We start from the raw sequence: 26,473 nt of genomic DNA on the forward strand, positions 1-26,473 counted from the left end.
TGTTTTGTGAACTGAGTTATTGGGAAGAATGTGAAATTTGGAGTTAGGAGTTGGAAGTTCTACCCCTGAGATATCAAATCTGTACATTATCTTCCGGTTCTAAAATTATGTATACAAAGAGTAGGCCTTGAAAAGAGATGGACTAATAAACAGATGATACAAAAGCGAGCCCATCCTCCCCCATAAGAACTCGGGTCACTGGGAGCGCACAGAGAGCCTCAGAATCCTCCTGCACTTACTCTTTCGCTTGGTCTCTACAAAATGCTCACCATCAGCCCACGAGTTGAAGTCTATTTGCCATTCCTAAAGGTGAATGATCAACACAAGAGAAAAAAAATTCATTTCCACTTGGACAGGGAGGGGCAGGACCCAGCTAATAACTTCCCAGAGCCAGAGCCTCCATGAGCCACCTGACTTTGGAGGTCAAACCCCAGGCTTGAGGCTGAAAGGCTAGAGAAGCCGTCAGAACAGCAAAGACAGGACGCCCAGGTTCGTTCGGCGTGGTTCCTGACATCAAGCACACAGACACTTCTGTATTTACTTCTCAGAGATGTGGAGTTTTGTTTGTGATTCTGGTCACCCTTTATAAATTAAATTCTTCTCCTGGGCCAAGTAAGGGAAGAAAATACTCATTCACATGCTGTATTTATTTGATTTTACCGAAAACTTATACAATTCAGTTGTTCTATTATAAATGAGGCACACGTGGAATCCATATGTGCAGCAGAGAGACAGATGTGTATAGTCTCTCCCTGCCTATGTACACAGAGTCTGTGAGTGTGTAAGATACACAAAGAATCGAATGTTTAGAGATTGTGTGTATATTACATACAGCTGAAAAATCCTCGAGTCATCTACTCCAGAGTTTCCCAAAGTGTGGTCTATTAACCACCTGTATCAGAACCTACTGGGAGTATCTGTTAAATTAGGAATGGGGCCCCCATTCTAAACCTCTTGAATCAGTCCCCTCCACACCTCTAACCAAGACCCATTCTGGGTCAGAGATGTATTACTGGATGGCAGGAAGCCTTCTGGAGCCACCAATGTTGTTTTGTGACTCTGGGGACCAAGGTATGAATTTCTGGGCATGACTGTATCTCATAGGCAAATATAAGTGCATTTTAAACTTATCATTGGTTTAAAAATTCTTTTTACTTCTCCTTATTTCTACCAGCTAACTATGGCTTTAATTACATCTGTGTTGCTTTTTTTCATTAGCTCTTCCTTCGGGATTTGCAACACATCATGCTTAGCTATAGTGAAGCTTCTAGAATCATCCCTTGTTACATCTGGACTTGCTTCTTCCCCCTAAGTCATTACAGCCTCTTTGCAGTTTTCCTGCTGTGCCCTTGACACAACTGAACAGTCTCAATTTCCTGAAATCCAATAATTAAATGGGCGAGAATGAGCTACTGTAAAAATGAACAACAGCCACGCTGCATCTTTACGTCTTTCTCCTTTCACCCGGGCAGCCCACAAATGTAAGCTAACATGATTAAGCAGGAATACAGTGGATCTCTTCATCATTACAGAAAAGCAGCGCCCTAAGAGGAGTAAATTATGATACCTGTTTAACTGCATTAAAATTACTACCTAATTACAGACAGTGATTAAGTAACAGGCCATAAGCAACAGAAACCAAAGAAAGAATTTCAGGAGTTATCTGCACCAAAGGTCTCAATTTGGCCAGGACTCCAAGTGTAGAGCCTTCACTTGGAGATTCCAGGATTGGCTGCACATAGTAAATGACTGAGAGCTCGGAGAGCCTTCTAGCATTAGTCCAGGACCAAAGGGTGGAAGACTGCTGCCCTCTGAGGAATTACCTGGGTCATCCCCCACAAACGAGGTAGGCTGACAGCCCACACATCAAACAGTTTGCAGCCGCAGGATTCAAAATGCTGAGCCAAGCTCCTGAAAATGCTGCACTGTGGGGCGGAGAGCAGATTTTCTCCCCAGAGAGCTTATTTTCCCTTAGAGCAGGCATCCTCTGCGTTGTCCTTTGGGAAAAGAGCTGTCGTCAAAATTTTGCTACGGGAAGAATTGTGCAGATTTTATTACACTACAAATTGTTACATGCCACCCTCCAGTAAGAATTTATTACAGCTCTCTGCAGGATGGAGGAGTTCAAGATATGGGATAACTTGGGGGGTGGGGGCTGTGGGGCTATATTTGCTGAACCTCTGCTTTCCCAGGACTGCACTGGTGGGGAGCGTAGAGACTGGATGAGGCTTTCAGCTGTGCTGATGGCAGATGTGGAAAAGGGGGCCAGCGGACCTAGCCTGATACCTAGAGGATAAACAGGAGACCACAAGCCGGCACATGGTGGAGATACAGCTTTCCACGTGTCAGCTGCTGTGTTAACAGGTTTTTTACTACAACTACTACCACTACCACCAATAGGAACAGTAACATACCAGTACCTACGATCATCTGGCATAATCCCCACAAGAAGCCCATGAGGTTCATATGATAATCTCTATTACACAGAATTTTAGGGAATTAAGTCTCTTGGTCAAGGTCATGTGGTTTGATTCCAAAGATTGTGCTCTTAACTCCTGTTCTCCATGCCTAATATTTTCAGTGCGTGATGGCACTGAAGACTCATAATAGCTCTGTATGGTGGGTGGTATTACACCACCATGCCCCCATTTTATAGATGAATAAACAGAGGTCTAGAGAGCTTAGATGAGGTCCTGCCTGGAGGAACACTTTGTAAGGGATGACTCCAGGACTCATGCCCAGATCTACCTGATGCTAAAGCCTGCCCCTCGAGGCTGGGCGGGTGGTGACCTTCAGGGCAAAAGCAAATATTGGCTGAGAACCATGAGGGTCAGACTCTGACACAGGGTCTTGCCTCATGCCACCTCAGCCTGGAGCTAGTATTACCCAATGCTGGCTGTAGTTGTGCAGATAGGACCATCCCATACCCATAGCCAGAGTATGCACTCAGACAGAACAGAATTGAGTGGCAAAATGCATGGCTCAGATAATAATGAGTGTTCAGGGAAGGACAAGAAATCAGTGTGAGCCAGAGTGGTTGTGGAAGGTCTCCTGGAGGAAGGGGATTTGAGATGTGTAGAAAATACATGGTGGTATTTGGAGGAGCAAAGAATTATTTAATATGCACCTTTTAACCCAATGCCTCCAAATGTTCTCAATGTGCTAGGGGGCCTGAAGATATATGAAATACATTTTCTAGTCTTAGATGGCTTAGAGTCTGGTTAGCGCAATAGAACACAGAGGAAATGACAGTGATCAATACTAGCCAATATCCAATTAAGGGCTAAATTATGTTCCATTATCTCCAAGTAGTATAGAGTTTCAGAGGATGAGAGATCAGCATGGGGATGGAAGGTTAAGAAAGGCTTCCTGTAGGAGGTGAGACTTGAGCTGTGCCTTCAAGGATGCAGAGGTCAGATGCAGGGTATTACATCAGTAAATGCACGGAATGGGGAGAAAACATGGTGTGTTCATGGGCTGGTGAGCAACGAAGCATTTGGGGATGCTGGCCAGCTTCAGTAGCATCTCCATATTTGGGGGCTGGGATAAACCGTGTGTCACAAAGTAACCCAAATAATTTGGAATTGAGGTTGCTACCTTATAAGTTAAACTATTAAACTTGCATGGGGCAGACCAAAGCAAGAGGTATAAAATCATCTAAAAGAGACTTCCCCCAGCTCTGCAGGACACAGTAACAATGGGGACTTATCTATTTCTCCATCTCTAAAGAAGGAATATGGCCCTCAGAAAAAGGGCTAGTCGACCCCAGAGCTCAGAACATCAGGGGTGACTGTCCACCCTGCCTATCACAGCACTGTCCAGGGAGGATGTGTCCCAATCCAGGTTGTCCACTCTGAGTGGCTGGTGTATTTCTCTCTTTTTAAAAAAATTGAAGTATAGTTGCTGTACAATATTACATAAAGTTACAAGTGTACAACATCGTGATTCAAAATTTTTAAAACTTATTTATAGGTATTATAAAATATTGACTATATTCCCCATGTTGTGTGCTTCTCATTTTTAATCACAGCAGCCTCTGTGAATGTGGCTAAAGTGATTCCTTCCCTGAGGGATGCCTCTATTCCCCTCATAAATGAAGTGGCCAATTCTCTGAAACAGATAATCGAGCCCAGACTGTGGCAAACTTACCCCATAAGTCCTTTCGGTGGGGACATTCTTGTCTCTGCATGACCCCAAGGCTGTCGCATGTCTCTCTGGCTGGGCATTGCATAACTCCAGGGGTGTCATCACCCACACCCCTGCACAAGAGCCCCAGGCAACCCTGTGTGACCCCCATTTAAACTTTAATACATATATTCGGAAAGTCCCCAGCAATTCTCATTGCTAGAGCGCTAGGAGGGCTAAGTCTGAGCTCCTTTCTGGGCCCCCTTGGTCTCTGGCAACTGAGTGAGTGCAGTCACTGGCTTCAGGAACCACACATTAACAGAGCATGAATTCTCCTTCACCACCATCCTGTGGGGAAATACTCGGCATTCACCTCCTATCTCTAACAGAGCCCCAGGTTCTGGCAACTGTCAGAAACTCATCAGTGTCTCCAACCTTGCACAGGAGAAAGACAAGATTGTGGGGTCAGCTCCTGTAGATACTTGAAAATTCCAGGCTGTGCTCATCTGACCTGACATTGACCTGATTGTGAAGACAGTCTTGTTTCCTTGGTGGTTAGTTTCCTGCCAGAAGAAGCTTTTGTTTTATAAAATGACTGGCTAAACCTGCTGGGCTCTCCGTGTCAAGGTTGAGGCAAATGACTCAAGGAATCTCGAATGGAAAGGAGGACGGGCCTGACAAAGACAGCTGCTAGGAGAGTAGACCTTAAAAGTTCTCATCACGAGAAAAAACTGTAACACTTTGAGGTGATAGATGTTAACTAGACTTACGTGGTAATCGTTTTTAATACATACATATATCAAATCAGTATGTTGTACACCTGAAATTAATACAATGTTATATGTCAATTGTTTCTCAATAAAACTGGAAAGAAAATTTCCTGGGTTGGGGAATAGCCCAGTGGCAGAGCACATGCTTTGCATGCAGAAGGTCCTGGGTTCAATCCCCAGGACCTCAATTAAAAAAAAAAAATTCCTCACTAATCCCTTTAAGATAGGTGTTTCCGTAGCATCTATTCTCCATAATCTCCTTTAGTAACTGCACTCAATCCTGTAATCTCAATCATCTGGATGTTCTGTGGCAAGATTATGTTCAATTTCATATTAAACTTAACTGATGCCTTGCTCCTTCTTTTAAAATGCTTGTGACATTACAAATCTTTTTAAAATATGTTGAAGGAATTTAGGCTTTCCTTGCAGAACCACTGCAGTGGCATCAATCTGAGACAGGACCAGGCTAATGGGATAGGGTTGAATATTTAGAAGCTGGTGGGGGTTGCAGCAGGAAGCCAGGTCGAGAATGCAGAGGACCAGCTCAAGGTGTTAGCCAGGGGCAAGAAGAGAAGAGATCAGAGTTGGGAAGCTTCCCACTAGGGTCTCGAGGCAGGAATAGAAGGCAGTCAGGGCAGCCAGGGATCAAAGATGACTCAAGCACCAGTTGAATCCTCTTCACGTACCAGGTTGCAGGGTGATAAGAGATCCCGGCCCCTTGTTGTATAAGCACAGGAACCTGGACACAACTAAGGGCCTTACAGCTCTCAACAGAGTAATTCTGAACCTAAGAGTCCTACGTGGTAAGACCTTATATATATTTAAGATGTTAATTATTTCTGTGTGTATAGAAATGGTAGCAAAATATTAAATGATATAGAGCACCAAGAATACAGATAGGATGCAAACTAGACTTACTGTCATCCAAGTTATGGTAAGTGTGGTGTAATGATATTTAATCTTATTTTCCAGCCATCATCTTGGAGCTTGTGGTCATAGCCACGAAAATTGGGAAACCCTTTCTGCAAAGCTCCACCCAGCTCTGAAAGAATGCTGCTCTCCACAAGAAATCTTTCCATTTCTTTGTATCATTTTGGTTTTCAGAGTATAGGTAACCTCCTTGGTTAAGTTTATTTCTAGGTATTTTATTGTTTTTCATGTAATGGAAATGTTTATGCTAGTTATAAAATTCTGGTTTTTGAGGTGAAAAAAAAGTGAATGAAGGGCCACAAATGGCAAAATATCCTTTCTATGGGTGAGTTGTATTCCATTACACATATATATATGCTGCATCTTCACTATTCAACTATTGATGTGCACTTAGGATGCTTCCATACCTTGGCAATTATAAATAATGTTGCTGTTAATAGCAGGACGCTATTTGAATTAATTCTTATTTTGTGGTTGGCTTTATTCCTTTGATAACTATGTAAGTTTAAAAAGCTAAAGTTCTAAACATTCTTAGAAACAATGCACAGTACATATATGTAAATTTTAAAATATATGTGCAGTAAAAAAAAAAAAAAGAAATGAGCTATCAAGCCATGAAAGACACGGAAGAAACTTAAAAGACATATTACTAAATGAAAGAAGCCAGTCTGAAAAAGCTACAAACTGTACGATTCCAACCAAATGACATTCTGGAAAAGGCACAGCTACAGAAACAATAAAAGGACAGTGGTTTCCAGGGGTTTGGGGAGAGGGAGGAAGGAATGAATAGATGAAGCACAAGGGATTTTTAGGGCAAAGAAATTATTCTGTATGATACTATAGTGGTGGCTACATGTCATTATGCATTTGTCAAAACCCATAGAATGTACAACATCAGGAATGAACCCTAATGTAAACTATGGACTTTGGTTGATAATAACGTGTCTATGTTGGCTCATCAATTGTACCAAATATGTCACACTGATGAGGGATGTTGAGGATAGGGGAGTATACATGTGTGGTGGGGAGGGCTATGTGCGAACTCTGTACTTTTTGCTAAATTCTGCTGTGAATCTGAAACTGCTCTAAAAAATTAAGTATTTAAAAAAAAAAAAGAATGTGGCTCTCTCCCTGATACAAGTAGATGAGGTCCATCTTGCACTTTTGTGTGGTTTTGGAGGATGTACAGGATATAGAAGAGCACGTGACTTTAGGAAATGGTGTGAGTCCAGTTTATTTTGGGACTCCTGAGGCTTAAACATTAACCAGAGTAAAATAAACATATATGTGGAAACTATCTGTGAGTTGCTTTCTAACCACTGTTTCCATCTCTTTCTCTCTGCCCTTTAATACAGTTGAAATATCTCAGTTTGAGCTAGAAAATAAGTCTGCATTTGTCAATGAAATCCAGTTGTTTGGCTATGATGGTGTTCATAAATCCCCTGAATTCAGTCCTCTGGAATTTTCCCAGATTGAAATCAAATACTCACACTCCTGCCTGGCTTTGAAATTCCAAGTCAGCAGTATCTCCCATCGCACACAGCCTGTATGTGACACTTTGGGGGAAGGTTATTAACAATATAAGGACTGTGTGAGTACTCAAGCCTTATCCAATCAGGTTTTCTTGACACTTGTTTTACTGAGTTCAAATCCCACCAGCTTATCAAGTGACTGGACTGTTTAGTGAGCTGTAAGAAAAGAGCTTCCTTACAAATGCTTGCCCTGGTTTTAAACCCATTCTCCTGCAAGTTGGAGGAACTTTGTCTCACAGCTTGGGCTACATCCTTCCTGGCTGAACACTGACTTGGAAACCTGAGCCCTATTCCTGTCTCTCTAGTTTTAGGGAAAACTGCTGAATGGAGTAAATATTTGGACAAGAGATTCTTAAGGTCCTTTCCAATTCTGTGGATTTTAAAATCCAATGGCCACTGCATTCGGCACAATTCCTCCCTGCTCCCTACAAAACAGTCATTCAATAAATAGTTATGGAATAAATGAATGAGTGAAAAAATGAAAGGATGAATAAATGAATAGATGGACAGAACTGTCAAGTGACTAAGGTCCCAAAGATAAATACTGTATGATTCCATTTATATGAAATATGTAGAATAGGCAAATTCATAGAGACAGAAAGTAGAACAGAGGTTACCAGGGGCTGAGGAGAGGAGAGAAGGGGGAATTATTATTTAATGGGTACAGGGTCTCAGTCTGGGATGATGAAATAGTTCTGGAAATGGATAATGGTGGTGGTAGTACAACACTGTGAATGTATTTAGTTTAATACCCTTGAATTGTACACTTAAACATGGCTACAGTGGTAAATTTTATGTGTGCGTGTTTTAGTGCAACAAAAAATAGAAAAACAAAACAAACAAAAAGGGGAATGTGAAAGACTAGAGGTAGAGGAAGGTAAATCAGGCCTCAAAATCCTGCTAACTACAGAAGCTAGCATTTTATAGTGCTTGCAGCTCACAGATGCTCCTGGAAGTCACTATCTCAATCCTTGCAATATTTTTGCCTAGGATTATTATCCCATTTCACTGACAAATAAACTAAGGCTCAAAGATGTTGACTCACCCAACATCGTATCAGTACCCAGTAGCAGAGCTATGATTTGAACACCTGTCTTCATACTCAAAATGCTGTGCTCGTCCTGATTCCCTGCAGCTGCCTGTCTCAAGTGGTCACCATGCAGGCTGCAGGAATGCAGCCCAGAAGTAGGACCAGCGAGGATGGCTGATGAGGCGGTAAGGGTGCTGATCCAGGGGACAGCAGTCTGGCCTACCCTCCCCAACTGTCCTCACTCTCACCCTCCCCTGAAAGAGGAAGAAGGTCACAAAGCCTACAGCTGGGTCGATGGTAATGAATTGCGTTTGCTTTGAATATATATCTTGACTATAAAATAAACATAACCCCCAACCCCATCCCCTCCTTAAAGCTTATGTATTCAGGGATTTCTTCAAGGCACTGACATTAATTCTAGTCTTCTGCATATCCAAATCCAGCACTTCTGCTACAGCCCCCAGGCCATCTCTCAAGACAACTTTTCTATTGTTTGACATTTGAATCCAGCATCCTTGGCGTGAAATCAAGTACCATGAGGAGTTCCCCCCACCTGGTGAAATTCATGCATATCATTTTTACTTTGTATGTGAGGTTAATCTCTTTTGGGCCCCATTTAGCAGAGAGACAGACATATATCTCCCGATTTTATGGTTGCAGAAGTTACTCCATCAAACCATCCACTGGCTTTTTCTGAGGAAATCGATCCATCTGTGTAATTCAACTAGGCCAGGCTCCTGCCAAAGCCAGGCAAGCTCAGCTCTGCCTGTTGCTATCCATAGCAGCTTGAAAGATGGCAAAGACAGCTCCTCAATTCTGATTTTCACCCCCAAGTCATTCACCCGCGGAGTTCCCGTTGTCCTTGGCATCCTTGCCAGTGGGCTGTTAATTAAACTCCCCAAATTGTTATTTACGGACAGTGGCTGCCTCAGGGTGCCAAGGGCAGCCCATGCATACCCTGCCTACTGTCCATCTGTCCCTGATTTCCAGGACTCTGTCTCTGGAACAGTGAACCTTGGGTTTCCAGGCCTGGCATCATGCTCACCCAAACACTCGCCCACTGCAGCTGGGGAGAGGCAGTGGCACCTAGTGGTTAGGAAGGTGGGCTCTGATGGGACTGCTGGGGTTTTCATCCTGGCTCTACCATGAACAAGTTCTATAACACCAAGAAAGCCTCTTAACCCTCAGTACCTCATCTCAGTACTTCGGTTTCCTCATCTATAAAAGGGGGATAGTAATGGTATATTCACCCCTTAAGTAGTTGAAATTAAATAGCTTCTAACATGTAGATTACTTAAAATAGTGTTGGAAGCAGAGTAAGACCCCAGTGTAGGCTAATCTCTACCGCTCTTAGTATTATTACCATGTACCTGGGTTTACAGAGCAATTCATCATAATCCAAACCTTCAAAAATGTCCTAGCAGCACCTTGTCAACACCCACAATTGGAGTACTCGAAGGCAATCATGTCGAGTGACAATCCTCAGCCTTCCCTAAATCCTCTGTAAACCTTCAGAGGCTGTTGCAGCCTGGAAGTCAAAGATTAGGCATCCCCAACTGCTGGAGCAGTTGAGTCACTTACTCCCACACTTAGCCCCACAGAATGACAGCTTTGGGACTATGAGGAGCAAACAGTTTGGGAACTCCCAGTGAGAGAATTTCTAGAGAAATCACAATATTTTTCACACAGGAACTTATGAGTTAAAATGCTGATGGCAACAAAAATATAGGTGAACTTCAGTTTAAGAAAACCCAGTTAAAAAAACCAACCAAACCTGGACTTTGGAAGTGGATGTTAAGAGTAAACTGAATAAAGTCCAGGTCTCAGGAATGCTCCCTGGCCCTGTCTAGGTGATCTTGAGCAAATCACTTCACCCATGTGGGCTTCAAGATTCCCTTTAGACCTGCAAGATATATTTCAGCTCTCTCCTTAATTCTAGCAGCATCTATTTGCATTCTGAAGGGTGTCTTGATTTATTTATCAGTGCCCTGCTATCTGTTATCCTAAAGTACATTCAGCATCACTTCTCAAGACACTCACGGCTCATCTGAGAGGTAAGTCAGGGGAGGGCAGGAGAAAGGGAGGCACTTTTTGCTCCATCACCCAGAGCTTTAGACTTTCAAACACTGGGGAGGTAGGGCAGCTTTATTTCGCTCTAAGAACACGTCTGATGCTGGGCATCATCACGCTACTAAAGCCGGGAAGTCCTGTGGTGGGGACCCTTCAGGTGGCACCAGCAACCTCCTCTGGCACAGGAGTTTGCTGATACGAAAATCACATTTCTGATACTGTAAGCAGATCAGCACTTGTGTCTCTGTCAGTTTTCCAAAAGCCTCTGTTAAGGAGAGTTCAACTTTTGCTTGCTAACAAGGATCTAAATAACTTGAACACATTTTTCAAGATGTTCTGCCTTTTAGGAATATCCAGCAGATAGTAAATATCATTAAAATTAATTGTGCCAAACACACTCTCACAATTTAAACTGAATTGTCAGAAATGCATAATAAAAGATTAAAATGATGTGTCACACAAGGAATAAATTTAACCTGATTATTTGACTCAAGATTAAATTAAAGACTGTACATACTTACTTTTTAATATGTCTTACATTGTTATATGACTTCCCTTAGAGACATTTATATCTAGGCTGCATTTCTTTAAAGCAGGTAATGTAAATTTGCTATCTCTAGTGTCTTTTATATCACCAAAGCAAGCAACATTTCTTCCATATAACTCTGTTTTCTGGTGATGATAGTTGATATATTTTAGTTTTTCTAACGTTTGCTCTGTCTCTGATTCATATGGAGAACAATCTGCTTCCACACTGTTTCACTCTCTTTAATTCTGGGTCACTCCATTGGCCACAGTAGCAAATGCTAAAGATATTGATCCTCACTGCCCTGGTCTATCACCGTCTAAAGTACAATGGCTGGATAAAACAAAGCACTGGGTGCCTTGTATTTTCATTTGCTAAGTCTGGCAAACCTCTACCAGAGCCCTTCTATCGTTCTGAGACCTCCACCTCTGCCCAGTCCTCCCTCCCTCTCTTCATCCTCAACTTTCCTGGAGTCCCATACCCTCTGCATTCTTGTTCACCTCCTTGCTTCTGTGGCCCCCACTCACACTCACCCAGCCTGAAGTGCAGAACTTGTGGACAGGGTGCCCCTCACTGGAGGGCCCCAATTCCAGCCTTGGATGGCTAAGCTTTCCTCTCATTCCTTGGGTCCAGTCTCTTGCCAGATTTTTCTCATGTCTGTCTATGTCCATGTGCTCATCTCTTTCCTAAGGATGGCAAGAGGAATTCACCCTGATTCTTAGCATATTTTATTCATGATGTGGGTGATCAAAGCATATGAATGAAACAAAGGAGAGCAGATTAAAAGGCCATAACTCTGGGGGTGGGTTCCTAATGTATAGGAACTTCTTAACGTGAGGATCATACTTCCAAGACTGCAACCAAATCATTCTCTGTCTACAGACCATCTAGGGATATGACTTCTGCTTTCTTATTACTGAGTAACCATTTCATTAAATGAGCTGGGCAAGCAGAAAACAATTATATAATTTTTTTTCTGTGCTAAGCTGAATGCTGCTTCTTTGCTCTTGGATGAAATCTCAGGCAGGTCCTATGGAATTAACAAATAGCCTCATTTTTTGGATAATAAAAATGCCCAGTTCAATCCAGAATTCAAATTTGTCATACAATTTAGACTCCTCTCTTCCTGCCAGGTTGGGCCTGATACAAGATGAGGAGCTGGCGGTAATGTAGGAGCTGGTTGGCTTCATCACTATTTAAACTTGATTCAAGCTCTCCCAGAACTGGAGAAGAGTGAAGAAAAGGGCAGGAGCAAGAAAGGGTTCACTTGGCTGTGACCATGGCGATCTGGTGGCAGGCTGCTGCTTTCTCCTCTGTAGCACTTTCACGGGTTCTTTGGGGGTCTTCCCTTGGTGCTTTGCCTAATACCATGGTGGTCTCCAACTTGTAGTTAACTTTTTTTTCTTTTTTTAATGGAGGTACTGGGGATTGAACCCAGGACCTCATGCATGCTAAGCATGTGTTCTATCACTGAGCTATACCCACCCCCTGCAGCTCTTTTAAAGAAGCCCAAATTGTAACCAGCTGGCCACTCACCCTCTGTTCCCATAGCCCCTGGTACACCCATAGGTCAGGGTACCTTCTCTCCCAAGCCCTCTTTAGTCTTCTCCCTGGCAGCAACAGCTGCAATCACATCTTCTCTTTGGACTTCACAGATGGAGACCAGCTACCAGTCTGCACTCACCCAGTTCTGGGCCTCACAGGTAAAGCTCTGTCTGAGTGGTTTCTAAAGTCTCTCTCGCTTTGCTTAAGAGGAGGGGAAATATCCACTCCCTTCCTCCCAAGCAGGGTGGGTGGGGTGGGGGCAGGAGTGGTGGGAATGCTCAGCTTCTGCCAACTCTCTTCAAACTAATCCTTGCTGCTGGCGGCTTCAACCTCCTAATAAATTCCTAGCTTCCTCTTTTAAACTCTTGAGATGGGTAACGGAACAGGTTTTGGACCACCCCTGTGCCAGCCCTACAGAGATGACCTAACACCCTCTTACGGTAGTTCTCAGCTTTGGGGCTTCATCCAAATTTCCATACCGGAGGAGTATCAAGTGCATACCCCATTACAGTTACTACTTAGGAAACCGTCATAAAGGTAAGAGTGCATTGAAAAGTCATTTTTTGTTAGAGGGTGTCTAGAGATCAAATTGTGCTAAACGTTGACTTGTTTTCACTCCTTAATTTATTTCTCAGGAGAGCAAGGAAGCAACACAAGAACTAGTGATCTGAACTTAGTCTGCATGTTTTGAAGGGAACGCCAGGCATAATTAGATGTGCTCCTTATATTTTTAGAAAGGAGATTTCAAAGGGGGAAGTGTGTATTTCAAATGTAACCACGGTGAGATACTAAAATGGAAGACTGTGTATGAGGTGCTCTGAAAAACAGAGTTATAACGTGACCGTAGTGTGGCTGCAGTCAAGTCGGGTGCCAGAAGGACACGACCATGAGCTAGGAGGAGAAGACCAGGCCCAGAGACTCATGCAAAGGAGTAGCCTGAACCTGAAAGGGCTGCATGAGCTGAAGCTTGTGACACAGTAAGGACAGCACAAGGTTCTGTGTTTAATGCAAATAACTCCACTATGTATGTGCTAGGGGAAGAGTTGATGGTACTTGTATTTGAACTAGCTTGATCACCATGATAACTATACTATGATTAGCCCCATTTTACAGGTGAGGAAACGAATGGGCAGCTCATTAAGGATTCAAACCCAGGCACCTTGGCTGCCGAGACTGTGCCCTGAAGCCCCACCCACTGCCTCCACTTTGAGCTGCATGCGAGCTCTGATCCTTTCAGGGTGGATTACATTCTGCTCCCATTGTAATCCCAGCATTTAGTTCGATGCCTGGCAAGTGACATACACTCCAGGTTTGTTGAATTGAATTGAAGAGTAACAGAGAGAACAAGACCCCTCCTGTGTCCTATTTTTGCCAAAGCTTCCAAACCATGGATGAGGGGTGATAAGTACAGTCCACGTTCTAAAGGGAGGGGTGGACCACATCCATTCTGAACTTAGACAAAGGAGGCCAAGCGACCCAGCAACTTGAATGTGATGAGGAGGCTTGTGGCTCTTAGGGGAGAAGAAAGATTTCCAGAGACCAGAGAGACCCTTGTGGCTTCCCTGCCTCCCCCTAGCCAACAGCCCACTGCCTCCTGGGATAAGTGAAGAGGGACCTTAAAGAACCACTGGTGGAAATTTGAATTGTTTTCAGGAAGGGGGACTGACACACCATTCGCTGGCTGACCTACCCAGACTCTCAGGCTTTCCCCTTGCTGTGGCTGGACGGGAACAGGAGTGTTTCTGGGAAAGCTTGAAATGTAGCCCTTGGATTTGCTACTCATGAGATTTGGGGCCTGACTCTCCACCCAGGCTGGATGAAGTCCCCACTGGGAGAGCGGGGAGGGCAGAGGGAGGAAAGCCGGCAAGTCCCCAGTTTGGAAAAGACCACAGCGAAGAGGGCTGCCAGCTTGGGGGAAGGAAGCCGAATAGCAAAGTGCAGGGGGGAAGAGCTGAGGGGCCTCCGAGGAGGGCATCTCCAAGTGCATCGCCCCTGCTGGAGACTGGTGTCCTTGTGCAGAATCGACATGCCTGAGTCTGGAAGAGTGTGTGTTGTGGGTGAAGGTCAGGTGATGATGGAGGACAGGTTCACATAACAAACCTACAAAAGGATCCCAGAGGAATTTTCCAATATGTGCACAGCAGCAATGAGAGGGAACGTTCTACAGCACAAGGCCCCTTCTCTACCCCGGCGCTGGCCCCAGGGGGACCAGAAGCAGCAGAGAGAGCAGGGGAGGGGCAGAAAGAAGGAGTAGGTCTGACGGGAGCTGAGGTGGGGGGTGGGAGAGAAGGGAGACGCTTCTGTTGGACGAAGGAGTTAAGTTTTGATTTGGATGATACTGGACTTTCTGAGCCTTGAAAGTGACCAGAACATCGAAGACAAACACCAAGCCATGGGGGTAGGAGAGCTGACTGGATGGGTTTGAGGGCGGCTGTGGAGAGGGAAACACAAAGCTCTTTCCTGATTTCTTTCCAGCCTGTTCAGGAACCAGTCACACAAGGAAGTGGTGGCAGGGGTGGAATTCTAACAAATAACACTGCGTTTCCCTGATCCTAAGACAGACTTGTATTTCTGAAATCCAATCCCTTGTAAATCCAAGTGCACATCTCTTACTTTTTTTCCCTGAAAAACTTTTTTGAATTGATGCTGTCTTCAAATATCCTGCATTTTAGGATTGAGAATATTTTGTATTAATAGAGCTGTTTTGAGGTTTTATAGGTTTTTCAGTTGAGTGATGGCAAGTTGAATGTCACCCTCTGATCTTCCCACTCTAGGAAGCTGTGTTGTCCAGCCTGGGTGGGTGTGGGTGTGGGGGTGTCAGGACAGGAGTGCACAGTGGTTGGCCTGAGGCTGCCGGGAAAGCACAGGGAGCTCCCAGCCATGTTCCTGGTAAAAGCTGTCCAGGGAACCACAGGACAACCTAAGGTCTGCAGTCCAAAGGGTGAGGTGGGGGCAAAAATCTGATCTCCAATAAAAGGTTGGCTGCATGAGATTGTGAGAGTAAGTGAGTCTGGAGAAGTTTTTAAAGGAATGAAACCTTAAAATTAAAAAATGAGGGGCATCTATTCATCTGCTGATGGATACCTAGGTTGTTTCCATGTCTTGGCTATTGTGAATAATGCTGCCATATACAGGGGGGTGCAAATATCTCTTTGGGATAGTGATTTCATTTCCTTTGGATCAATACCCAGGAGTGGAATCGCTAGATCATATGGTAGTTCTATTTTTAGTTTTCTGAGGAACCTCCATACTGATTTCCATAGCAGCTGCACCAACTTACGTTCTCACCAACACTGCACAGGGTTCCCGTTTCTCTACGTCCTCATCAACACTCATCATCTGTGTGAGGTGACTGATGTTAACTAAACTTATTGTGGTAATCATGTTGCAACAATATATACATATATCGTATCATTATGTTTTACACCTTGTAATGCAACGTTTATGTCAATTATATCTCAATAAAACTGGGAAAAAATAAGCTATGGCAATAAAAAAATTTTTTATAGGGTAGTAAGTACCTTTGATTGAATTCATGGACAGAAAGACAACTTAAGAAGACCAAGATGGTATAGATAGTCACAGCTACATAAAATTAACCTAAGAAAGAATTAAATTGAACACTATAAAGTAGGGTTGAGCTACCTGTCCAAAGTGACAACAGAACTAATTATCTCCAATGTTTCTTCAATTTTATCTCTTAATGGGAAAGTCTTCAAAGTGAAAAAAAGTAAAACAAAAATGCATCAAAGGAAAATAAAGCTCAGGTTGGTAAAGGAATCTTAAGAAAACACTTAGCTCTAGATCAGAAACACTGAGTTCCTACACAACCACTCTTCTCACTGGGGCCAATGACCAACGCTGCCATGGTGTGATGACACCATTTTCTGCTGAGCCTGGACAAGGTTTAAGAATCCTGCCAGCATGATGCCTCAGCCATCACCACCAACTGAGCCTGTCTGCCCCCATGAAGCTGCCTCTTTCCATTAGTTTCCCCTTTCCCAGTCCAGATGGGATCTCACAGTCAGGAAAGAACTTAGAGGTGGATCCCAGAACCCTGGTCATCATTATAAGGTGTCCTTTGGGGAACAGGATCTTCCAAATTTCAAAAAGGCAAACTTCCAAAGTGAGAGCAGGAGAATTGTTGTTTCCTGACACAATTAAACCATTGAAACTTCCACAGAAGAACTGAGGCTTCTTAGAAAATAAAGATTTAACAGTTCACAAAAGCAGTCGTGCAATACTAGCCTCATTATTTTTCATAGCACGTAAGGGGAATCAGAGACAGAGTGAAGCATTTGATAAAGTTCCTTAAAACAGATAGAAATATATTAATTGAATAAAATATGGTTTGGTAAATTCATACATGATTAAGAACCTGTATTGAAAGAGAATAAGCAGTTCTATGAGAGGATATTAATAAATCATTGTCAAAAGAGGAGGAGCACTGTATTATTTATTAAGGATTGATTTATTTTACTGCTTTTATTGCAGTCAAAATTCTTATTAATAATTTGAAGCAATAGAAAAAAATCTTTTGGTGGAATGATTTAACATTTTCAGATGAGACTATGGCTATTTGGGCAAATAACATACATATGGTCTTTATTTCTGAGTAAGGATAATTAAGCCCCTTGTTTATAGAGAACAATGGTTTTTTTTTTTACAGCATTTTAATTTATACCCGAAATAGTTTTTGGGTGATGGGAGCTGGGACTTCCATGCTGGGGATGCAAACTTTAACTACCCCAGGTCCTTTGGTGGTAAATTATAGATGCTGCTTCATAGTCGTAACATTTTTATGAACTTTAACATATCATCTAATCAACCTTGGTGTCAATTTTGGTTGTTTCTTGAGTTCTTTCAATACAGCTAAGTCATGGCATTCGGATTTTTTGCCTCCCTTACCTTCTGTCCTCTGAACATGGTCTAAGTTTATCAATGTCCCTCTTAAGATGTGACACCTGTTTATCAACTCCAATACTCCAGGTAAGGTTTAATCACCTAAGAGCACAGTGTAGAGATGTCCAGCCTGGATCTAGAAACCACTCTTCTATGAAAACAGTCTAATCAACTCCTCAGTATGTGCTTCAGAGCTTTGGCTCTTAATGAGTTCCAAACTAAAGCTCTCACATCCACTTCATTTGAACTGCTGTTGAAACAAATATCCTCCATCTTGTCCCTGTTGATTGTTTTGAAACTGAATACATGGCTCTACATTCATTCCTGATACATTCTAACTTATCGATTAATACATAGGTTAACAGTTTTAAAAAATGTAAATGTATCATTAGTGTATTCATCTAGCACGAATCATCTGCATTCATTCAACAAGAATTTGAGTGCCTCTGAGACTCTGGGCATGGCATAAGCAACGAATATTTATGTCCTGAGTTCCAAATATGTATGACCTACCATAGAACCCATATCTCTTAGAAGAAATAATCAAGGAATTCTAGACTGAGGGAACATGTTCCATACTTGCAGCAGATTTCTCTCCAAGCATCACTTTGTCAGGGGAGCACTGTCCTGAAACACACCATTGAGCCTACCCTGGGGCTCTGCTCCCTAGCTCCCAACCCTGCTTACTGCAGATAAAGATTCACATTTTTCTTAATAATTTAAACAAGCATTTCAGTTCTCTCAATCCCCAGAAACTGAATCTTCACATGACCTCAGTCATATCAAATTTCCTGGATGTACATGTCAGCTCTCATCCCTTTGATGTTGGTGGCTTGAACTTTGGCCCTTCCATTAATTCTATCACTTGAATTAGTACATGGGAACAGTCAGACATTACTTGGTGGGCATGGTCACAAGAGTAAATTTCTTAGAGTGAGGAGAACTGGTTTTTCCTCAAAGTAGCTGTGTGATAGAGAGAAAGTGATGCTACCTCTCTGAGCCTTGGCTTCTTTCTTTGCCAATGGAGGGGCTAGACTTACAGCTCAGTGTCACGGCTACAGGAATAGTAGAATAACTGTGATTTTTTCTTATACATTAGGGATGTTAAAGTGCTTGGAAGGGGGTTGAGACCCTCCTCAGGAGGATGGTAATACTTTGACTTTGTAGATAAGGACAAGGAAGGGAAACCTTGGCAAAAGTGCTCTACTGGCTAAAATGAAGCTCCTGGGTTTATACAGACCTTACCACAAGGATGGTCTGTGCACTCAGCTTTGAATAATTCATTTTGAAAACTGTGGCCCCTTTCAGAGAAGTTTTCTCTTGAAGAAGACAAGAGGAGGCAGAAAGAGAGATACTTTATTTGTGTGTGTGTGTGTGTGTGTGTGTGTGTATACACATGTATCGAAAACCGAGTACAGTAGAACAAATAGTTGTAAAGAGAAACCCCGTAACCACTGGGAGACCCTTTTGAAATTGCTCAAAATGCTCAGACTGAAAGTCCAGCACCAAAGAGAACTCACTGATTCCAGGATGTCAGCTCATGAGACCTGAGGGCCTAGGGCCCTCCAAGCCTGGAAAGGGTAAATGGCCACCTGTGTGCTGGGTGGTCCTGCTTTCCCCTGGCTCCAAAGAAGCAAAGTGCATAACTCTCTGGAACTTGTGAAACTGGGGTGCACGTCTTTGGGGCTTTCTCATCTGCCTCTCAACACCCCCTCCAGGTGCCCCTATCAGCCACCTAGTTGTCTTCCTTACTTTAAGGACAAGAATCCAGACTGCCTTCACCAACCCCACCACAACTCAATCCCAAGTAAATGGTAAGTGAAATTTCACTGATAACAGTTTACAGACCGACTGCTGGAGACACCCTGCCAGGTCCCAGGGAAAGAAGCTATGAAGTTGGAGCAACAAGAAGCAGAGGGGAGTACGTCCCTCTGCTCCACCCCGGGAATGACCACAAAGTCCCTTCAGAGCACTGAACTTCCAGCTCGGCTCCCCTGTAGTAACCTGCCCTACTCCCTCCCTCCTTGGAGCAGGTCTATCTCAGAGGCCCCCGAATTCTGTTCACCACATGAAACACAGCTAACAAGAACATTAATCTAGTAAAACAGAACAAAACCGAAAACGTAAATTTGCTGCTGCTCATCACACAGAGACTGCAGTGAGTTCTTGGATAGATTTTGGTAAGAGCGGAGTGCACAGAAGACATCTCTATGCTAGCACCAACCCCTACCCACAGTCGTCTTCTCTACCAATGGGAATTTAATGCCATATCTTTTTTTTTTTACTCACTCATAAAATGAGTTTTAATCATCATTTTCTAAGGAATGAAAAATAAGTAAAAGAGTGTAGGGAAGAAACAGGACAAAAACAAACAAAAATCCCCACAACGACGGAAAAGAAGCAGAGCAAAACTGACCAAAGCAGTTAAGGATGGTGTGTGGCCCGGAGAACGAAGTTCCTTTTCATTGCACCTTTGTTTTCTGTGGCCGATACTTCCTCAAGGTATTTTTTAATTTCAGCTCTGATTTCCTCATTGATCCATTGTTTTTTCAATAACATATTGTTTAATCTCCATGCTTTTCTTTTTTTCTCCTTTGTTTCTCTGTTGTTGATTTCCAGTTTCATGGCATATCTTCTAAATATCAGAATATTTAGCATGCTCTATAGATCCTGAATTAATTTCTAAGAACCTAAAATACCATTGAGAAAGTAAAGGGTACCTTTCTTGACCAGCCCATCTCAGCCAGCATTTCTCTCCAAAAGAGAAGATGGATTTGAGGAGGGTGGTGAGGTGATATTCTCTGTCCTTCCACTGTCCCCTTTACCTTGTGATTGTTGTCCTGAGATGCTTCTCCCCACTGTCCATGGCCACTGGTGATTTGAGAGCATTCAGGTTCAAAGCTTTGAAGGGCATGTCCTCTGGAGCTAGACTGCCTGGCTTCCAATCCAGCTGTGTTCAGCCCTCTCTTGTGCCTCAGTCCTCTCATCTGCAAGACAGAAATAATAACAGACTATCCCTCATGGACTTAAACACATAAAGACCTGTAATGCCTTGATGGGGCCTCCCTCTTCATCACTCCTCTGAACAGCTCTGGTTAGCACTTCTGGCACCTTCCCAATGGGTATTGGTTACAACTCATCTGATTTGACTTATCCGGTGCCCTTGACGTGGTTGACACTTCCCTCTTTCTTGAGTACCTCCTTGCTTGGCTTCCTGAGTATCTGTTGAGTCTGGTTTTTCTTCCACTTGACTAGTTACATCTTTCTCTCAGGTCTGGGGTCCTCCTCCTTTTCTAGACACTGGAGTGCCCTGGACCTCAGTGCTGGGACTTCCATCTAACCTCACGCACACTCAGTTCACCTGTCTGTCAGTTTCAAGGCCGTGTCTGCCCACTTTTATATTCTTTTCCTAGACTCCTCCCTCGAAAGTCAAACTAACACTGAAATGCCTGCCTCAAGTTCTTTACTTAGATTGTCATGAGCATCTCAAACTTAATAATATCCCAGACTGAACTCCCCATTCCAGCTCTTCCCCTAAACAGCTCCCCCATCTCAATAAATGTCAATTCTGTCCTTGAAGTTGCTCAGGACAAAATCCTTGGGACTGTCTTGGGCTTCCTACTGCCCTTCACAGACCATATCCAATCCATCAGCAAATCCTGTAGGCTCTACCTTCAGATAAAACCAGTGACTGACCACAGCTCACCTCCTCTGCTGTCACTGCCCTAGCCCACAGCCACCATCCGCTCCAGCCTGGGTTACTACACTAGCCACTTAATTGGCCCCCCCCCCCGTTTTCACCCTGATGTTTTATAGTCTATTTTTAGCACAGCAGCTGGAGGATGCTTTTAAAACAAGTCATTCCCAGGGTCAAAGCTCTCAAGTGTGTTCTCCATCCAACTCGGAGCAAAAGCCTGTGTCCTTCCAGAGCCCAGGGAGGCCCTGTGGAGCTTCTCTCCTCTGATCTCGTACACCCCTCTCCCTCTTTTTCACATCACCCCCCTCCTTCCTTGATTTTTCTCAGGTGGGCCAAGCATGCTCCCACCTCAGGGTCTCTGTACTGATGTTTCCTCTGACTGATTTTGTCATGTTTGCTCCTTCACTGCCTTCAGGTCTCTGCTCAAATGCCACCTCATCAATGAGACCTAAATATAGCAACATTTACCACGTGTACTGTCTGCTCCCCTCAACTGATTTTTTTTCTCTGTAGGACTTAATGTCACCTGATCCACTGTATGTTGTCTTGTTTATGTGTGCACTGCCTGGCAACCCTCAAGAGAGTATTATCTCCATAAAGGCAGAGGCTCTGGTTGGCTCCCCAGTGCAGAGCCTAGATCAGTGCCTGGCACACAAGAGGCTCTCAGTAAATACTTGTGGAATGGATGAATTAAAGCATTTAGAACGGTAGCAACACCTAGGAAGCCACTGGTAAAATTTAACATTTTTTATTCAAATGTCAAAACTCCAAAATCAAGGGGTGCTCCTTCCCTCTGCACTCCGAAAGGACGAAGACACTCCTTTTTCGGCACTACGAGTAGGGAGGAAAGGGGAAGGAGGAACTAACAGGGGTGGGAGGCCCATCCCCGAGAACCTCTCTCTCAGGAGGCCCCCGGATGGGGAGCAGGAATGAGAGGACCCTGTGTGGGGCTGCAGTTCCTCTCTTGTACGTCCAGGGAGGCTTCCACGACTCTCATCTATCCTGACTGTGGATCTCTGAATACCGGGGGACTACCAATATCCTTGGCTATTCCCAGGTGCAACACTTCCTTATTATCAGATGAAGCAACACAGAGGAAAGGAGGTAACTCTTACAATGTTAAAACTTTTTTGCACTTGGTCTTAGTGAATGAAATGCTACCGTTCAGGAGATTAACTTTTAAAGCCAAACACTGTATAACTGAGATAACTGAATTCATAAGAAGTGTTAGGACTGCTCTAAGAATTTATCAGCTATTTGCTTTTTAATGTGAATTAGTTCACTCAGTGTTTTCCCTCCAAACTCCTTATTCATACCAGTCTGATCTCACAAATGGAAGTTTTGCTTGGGATGGAGGAAAGACTGAGGGAGAGAAATTCTATAGCCACGTCACCAGGGGAAAGAGCAATGGAGGCATTTTTGCGAATATATGGGCCTCAGAATGATAGAGTGAAACAGATAGGAGGGTAGAAGTGTGGGGGTGAGGGTGGGATCAAATGTAAATTTCTTCCAAATGAAAACCAGACAGCTTCCATATTGACTGCACTCATTGTGTGAGGCCAGGAAAACCAACTCTTATGACCCTGTTCCAGGGCAATGGTTTGATGCTAATTCAGTTGGGCAGCTGGAACCCAAGGGAAACCTCTATGTAAACGTTCCTCTAACTCTGTTTTTTCTTTTCACTCCTTTGAAGGGTCTCAGTTTACAAGGCTATGTCAATACTCAAGCAATCCAACTGAAGCATCTAAGCACAGTGCTCCGTGGCCTGGGACTGGCGCTGATTCGGTTGATGCACAGGCCTGGCAGTCATTTGCCCTCCTCCTTCCTACTGGCATGAAATCTGTATTCATTTCATAGGTTTAGCCGTTGGCTCGGCCAGTGCTGGTTCTTATCTACAAGTAGCACTGCTGCCTCCTTGCCTTGACGTTGTAGCCACAGGGCTGAGTTTAGGAGGCATCTGCACCCCTCCTCAAAGATCAGGGGAGAGATCTTTCCCCTGGAGATGCACAAAACAACTGTACACAGGAAATGAGTTTCAAGAAAATTCATCAAGGAAAACCTGAAAGTTTATCAATTATGGGCTTGCTTCTAACATTTATTTATAGATTCTCTATTCCTTGATGGGTAGTCTGTAAGACCAAAGAAACTTGAAACAAAAATGACAAATTACCAGGGCTGCTCAGAGAGCTCTGAGGCACATTTGGAATCACAGAAAACTTTAAGTCATCAACACAAACCATTACCAGCCCTTCGATGTCCTCTGATACATTTTGACCAAGTGGTCCTCTGTCTTACCTTAAGCCACCCCTGCCATGGTGAGGAGCCCTCCCACCACTGAAGAGGCCAGTCCATCTCTGGTTAACTTTACCAGTCAGAAAATTTTTTGTCACTGATAATAATGGAGAGCCCAAATTAATAATACATTCAAATTTACAAAATTTAATCTGATTTAAAAAATTAAAAGTAAGGATGGCCATAACTATTCCTGGTTTAGTTCTTGCAAATCATTGGTCATGAGACTCAAAATCCCAATGTCTAGGAGACCAGCCCCCAGCCCTGCATGATACGCTGTGAGCCTTTAAAACAGGAAGGGCAACTTGACTTCGTTAGCGATGCTACTACCAACAGTTACCAGTGGTGCAGTGCTGAACCACGAGATGGGCATGACGCTGGGGGTCGACACGTACGTGGATCATTTCATTCCCCACAACAGCCCTATGAAGAGGGTGGCACACTCTCATTTTTCAGAGGAGAAAACTGAGAGAAAATACCCTAACTGAGTGTTAGGATGACACTGCGAGTCAGTAACAGAGCTGAGAGTCGGACCCCAAAGGGTTTGCTATCCAAGCTCACGCTCTACCCATGACATCCCCTCTGAGAGTGGTCTAACCTCAGTCGCTCTTCACGGACCCTGCAGGGCTGGGCTGGATGCAGTGGTCAAAGGGGAGCTCTCAGTCGGCCACAGAGTGGCCTGCATGAGACCAGCTCGAGGTCACTTCCCCTTGGATTTCTCCTCAGCCTAGCGGAAATGTGACCCTAGCTGTCAACGCCTAAAAGAGAGTCCAAGAAAGCACTAACATCCAGTGACATTTCTGGACTCCCTTAAAACCTGTGATGCATACCTTCATCTTTTATATAACACTAAGTTATATAACAACAGAATCACAGAATTTCAGAGTTGTTGAAACTCTGCAGATCATTTAGCCAAGGTTTCCTCCTGATGTATCAGTTGGGAATAGCTTTACCAAGAGGGAACTGAAGGATTTGGGGGAAAAAAGTGAATAAATGTAGAGTAGCAAAGCTAGAAGAGTTGCTTTTGTTATGCAGTCCCTTTGGGGAAGGGAAGAGTGTCTGAGACCCAGTCCTTGCCTCTGAAGGGCTTGGAGGGTGGGGAAACGAATAAAGTCAAGTCAGCGAGTCCTACTGAGCATGACAGTCCCTGCCTCCAAGTTCTCACAGGCCATCTCTAAGTGCTGCATAGCTCTAAACGTTGAGGCAGAGAACAGAGACGTATCCCTGGGCATACAGAAAATTCCCTACCAGCTACATGGGACCAAGAAGAAAACTAACCATTTGTACACTTTTCCTAGAAGCCATAAAAGACAAGATGGGTGGAGTCCATGAAATCTCTAGTGTATGAGGCCGACCACCACGTTTTCAAGAACCCAAACTGTTAGGGTATTCTTCCACACACTGAGCTGCTATCTGCCTCCCCAGAAGTTAGCTGTCATCTCTAAGCCCCAGGTTTCTTATCTGCCAAAACAGAATAACAAAGGTACCTATCTCCTAGGGCTCCCATGAGGCTTCAATAAGATAATCTTAGTAAAAACACTAGGAAAAGACTCTGGCACATAGTGAGTACTTGAGAATGACAACTATCTTTATTATCACTCTACCCACTGGTAAAAGTTAGGGACAGAGACACACTTCTAGAAAAAAAGTGGGGGAGGAAAACTGTATATTGTGTTTCATTTTGTCTTTTACATTTTCTTTAACCACCTAGTATGTCTGTTTTTCTGTATTTCAGGCTAGTGGGGTATTCAGAGCTAGTGCTGAGATTGGACTTAATCCAATATGGGGGGGTGTCAAGGAAAAGAGAAGGGGAGAATATAAATAAAGGGACATAGGGATTTTGCCTCATTTCCTAGATACTTAAGCTCAGGGGACTATTCCTGCCATGCTTTTTCCTCGGAGGAAACTGAAGAGAGTTCTGGTTAATGTTGCTAATGAACTATCACTGATTGAGGATTTAATGTGCTTAATCCCTGCATACATTATCTCGTTTAATCCTCGCCACCATTGGTTGAGATAGGTTAATTTGTCCCATTCTCCAGGGAGTTTGCAGAACCAGGATTTGAACTCATTCTTATCTTACCCCGAGACAGGCTTTAAACCACCATACTACACAAAAAGTTACTCAAAAAGTCAGTGGATCTGGGTCCTGCCTTAAGGCTCGGCCCAATGAAGCTGAGAAAGTAGGAGTGTATCCTTGTTCTCTTACCCAGAATGCCTGCCCTGGCAAATCTGGGTAGGGGTTTTTGAATAAATCCCTTTAAGAGTAGCCCTCTGAGAAAGCAGTATTGCAGCAAGACAGCTCTAAAGAGCCCAGCTGGGCAGCTTATGGGAGCGGCTTCTAAGAGCGAGGTTCACTGAGAGAAACTTCGAATGGGACAGACCTGAGGTGATTCATTCCGAGGAACAAGAAGGCACATCCAAACAGCCTCCAAGTTAGCTCCTGGGAAGAATGACTGCTCCTGTTGTCATCCCAGGACGTAGGGCCAAGGATGGCTGAGGGAGGGCCTTGAGCCCACGGCCTCAATCTCCATCAGTCCTTCAATCCACTCCAAATAAAAACAGTAACAATAACACTTGATAGGGGCAAGCAATATTTTCTTAACCTTACATTTGGAGTAAATAAAATCACCTTGACACATGTTATTTAAAGTGATATGAAATCTAAATTATTTAAGAATGCAGCTTGAAGACAAGACCCCAGGGCTGGCCCCCTACTCCCCCCACCCAGATTTCAACCCCAAGCCCTCTAGATTGAAATTCTAGAGCTGAGGTGAGATGAAGCCTCACTGAGAACAAAAGGGTTTGCTTAGTAAGGTAAGGATAGAGGTGCAGGCTGGAGAGACAAGTCTTCAGGAGAGAGAACTTTCTGGTCACAGGTGAAGCCCAGATGGAAGAAAGGCAAGAGCAGATGCAGAGGACAAAACAGTTGTCACCACAAGTCCCTGGTTTAGGAACCTCTCTGCTAAGTGTCCCCATGAATCAGAACTTGATACTTTGATAGTAACCACTATCCAATTCTTATTACAAAATTTAACCTTTTCTTTCTGGAAA

The 26,473-nt window shown here is 43.7% G+C and overlaps 1 long non-coding RNA gene across 2 annotated transcripts in view; it reads right to left on the minus strand.

Moving 5' to 3' along the window:
- LOC140689478 (uncharacterized) overlaps nucleotides 1-26,473 on the minus strand; it is a 171,639-nt gene that overhangs the window by 12,048 nt on the left and 133,118 nt on the right. For both annotated transcript variants that reach the window (XR_012064467.1, XR_012064468.1), the window contains exon 5: nucleotides 20,256-20,417. This is a non-coding gene — a long non-coding RNA (uncharacterized lncRNA). The remainder of the gene's footprint in view (nucleotides 1-20,255; nucleotides 20,418-26,473) is intronic.

The sequence above is a fragment of the Vicugna pacos genome, chromosome 26 (assembly GCF_048564905.1).
Source record: "Vicugna pacos chromosome 26, VicPac4, whole genome shotgun sequence".
In the NCBI taxonomy this organism is placed as follows: domain Eukaryota; kingdom Metazoa; phylum Chordata; class Mammalia; order Artiodactyla; family Camelidae; genus Vicugna; species Vicugna pacos.